The 2766-nt window shown below is 35.7% G+C and overlaps 1 long non-coding RNA gene across 1 annotated transcript in view; it reads left to right on the top strand.

Annotated features, from left to right (window-relative positions):
* Positions 1 to 1783: 1783 nt before the first annotated feature.
* Positions 1784 to 2766, top strand: part of LOC133181453 (uncharacterized) — a 58923-nt gene continuing 57940 nt past the window's right edge. Inside the window, exon 1 of the long non-coding RNA XR_009720473.1 lies at positions 1784 to 1965. This is a non-coding gene — a long non-coding RNA (uncharacterized LOC133181453). The remainder of the gene's footprint in view (positions 1966 to 2766) is intronic.

Raw genomic sequence — 2766 nt, 5'->3', positions numbered from 1 at the left:
CATAAAACTGTAGTGTGAAAGAATGTACAGAAAGACGTTTTGACATATGCACCCCACTATGGATTTAACTACTGAAAGTATAACCCCATGCTGTTATCTAAGCTATCAGTCTGCATGTGAACTTTTCACATTTTAGACTCCTTCTCAAGAACCACTGGGCCAATTTTGACCAAACTTGCCACAAAGCATCCTTGGGTGAAGAATTAGTGAAAATTTGTGTCATGCATCTTTCAAAAATCTTCTTCTCAAGAACAATAAGGCCAGAAAATTTGAAACTTATGTGAAACCTTCATTACATAGTGTAGATTCAGATTTGTTCAAATCATGCCCCCCAGGGGTAGGGTGGGGCCACAATAGGGGATCAAAACTTTACATAGGAATACATAGGAAGTTTTTTAAAAAAATCTCAAGAACAACAAAGCTGTGATCAGTCATACTGATATGGAAGCATCATCAGTTATAGTAGATTCACGTTTGTTCAAATCGTGACCCCTGGGGGTAGGGTGGGGCCACACTTGGAAATCAAAGTTTTACAAATGAATATACAGGAAAAAACTTTAAAAATCTTCTTCTCAAGAACAGCAAAGCCATTATTAGTCATTTTGATATGGAAGCATATTCAGGTAGTGAAGGTTCAAGTTTGTTCAAATCATGACCCCTGGGGGTAGGGTGGGGCCACAATGGCCGGGTGATCAAAGTTTTACATAGCAATATATAGGAAAAAATCTTCTCAAGAACAGAAAAGCCATGTTTAGTCTAATTGATATGGAAGCATCCTCAGGTAGTGTAGATTCAAGTTTGTTCAAATGATGACCCCTGGGGATAGGGAGGGGCCACAATGGGGGATCCAATGTGCTCAGGTGAGCGATGTGGTTCATTGGCCTCTTGTATTTAGCTTGTCAGAAAATTTTACAGTTGAAATATTTTTGGACTAGGGTGACCCCCCCCCCCCCCCCCCCCCCCCGGGAAAAAATTCCAGGACCTGGACATATTTAATTCAATTATGGTAAATTACAATTACAGGAATTTTTTAAATAGTCTAAAAAGATATTGTGCACATTCAGGATGCATCTCATGTGTGTACTGTGTTGAAGTATCTCTGAAAAACAACTGGTAACAACCATTGTTTAGTTCGCTGAAGGGGCTGAATTAGCTATGCAAAGAGCATTTGCTCCATTTTCACAGAAACCCTGGCCCCAAGGCCATAAACTGAGAAGAGACTTAAGTCAAAATTTTAATTTTTAATATCTTAGGTTTCATTCAATGTATTAGCTTAAAAATTTGCAAATGTGCAAAACACTTCAATTCAAACATATTATGAAAAATTTATTGTATTATCAATATTATTTCAAAAGTTATTTCGATTTGAAATTTTGACTTAAATCTGTTCTCAGTTTATGGTCTTGGGGCCAGATTTGACTGAGAAAAAAAATCAATTGATGACTGATAAACTTTCACATTTCACCTTATTCTCTAGAACCATGCATGTCACAGTGCCATTTGTATATATATATATATATATATATATTGATTGGATTAAAGTGAGCATGCAAGTTGGGTTTTTTTCCCTAGAAGTTTATCAGATATTAAAATTTCAGCATTAGTTAAATTGTAGTGGTAAAGCTCTTAAAATTCTTGTTTATGTGCTGTACTGAAAATGACAATAAGAAATTTTCAATTCTATTTAATTTCGATAATTTTTAATGCTTAAAATACTATATTTTTAGCAGCTCAAGTGTAACTTGTCTATGCCTTTATTTAGTGCGACCTGTAAAAGTGGAACTCTCTAGTAAAGGAAACCAATAGTGGCCTATCTTTATTCCCGCGCTTTTGTCACCTCCATTATTCGTGTATTCACTGATTCAGTATTGTGTTGGAAGATCTATATTTAAGGCTTAAGAAACTAATTATTTCGAAAGGATGTTAGTACAACTTGGATTTTTAGTTCCTGAGAAGTATTATATGGTAAGTATCAATCAATGTATGATTCTCTACCTGCTTGAGACGAGATCTTGAAACTTGATTAAGAGCTGAACTATTTTATATTAATGCTAGGATGATAGATATGGGGTTTGGTGTAATTATTATTGGCACATTGTGTTCAGCGGTTGAATTCGTCTGCGGAATGTTTAAAGCTGTAACATGTAGGCGAAAAATCTGCCCTCTCGGTTGGCTGAATGTCGAAACATTTGGCCTGAAGCCTTAGTTTGATTTTCTTAGTTAAACTTTTGTTAAATGTTAATTATCAAAGTATAAGAAGTCAAAATAAATTCTTAAATAGGAAATGTAATGTAAATGACAAGAATATGGAATCAAAATAGTTTTAGTTATACTAGTTCAAGTCAATAAATCGGCATCCTCCTTCCATTGACGTGCAGGGTCTTGTAGCCACTGTGCATCATTGCATTCGTTTGATTAAAAAGAAAATAGGTGCTAGGGAAAGTAAAAGTACTGACATGTATGTTTTCATCATGCTTGCTAATCCTGACTTGAATGAGTTGAGAAATTCGGCTCTCGAGACACTGAGTGATAACATGTTTCTGGCGGATCCAAGATGGTGACCAGCAAGGGAAACTAAAATGTGTACACCTGGATTTCATAAACACTTCTAACTTTGACTGACCTCTTCAAACACTTCAGACCTATTTAGACAATACATTTGAAAGTGTAAAGGTTGGATGTACTTAGCATAGCCTGTGAGATCACACATTAATGCTTAAGCTGCATTTCCATAGCGAGTATGCAGCACAAACTTGAGAAGTTGAA

The sequence above is a fragment of the Saccostrea echinata genome, unplaced genomic scaffold (assembly GCF_033153115.1).
Source record: "Saccostrea echinata isolate AGI-Se365-2 ecotype Australia unplaced genomic scaffold, CSIRO_AGI_Sech_v1 ptg000008l, whole genome shotgun sequence".
Lineage (NCBI taxonomy): Eukaryota > Metazoa > Mollusca > Bivalvia > Ostreida > Ostreidae > Saccostrea > Saccostrea echinata.
This window is presented reverse-complemented; position numbering and strand designations above follow the sequence as displayed.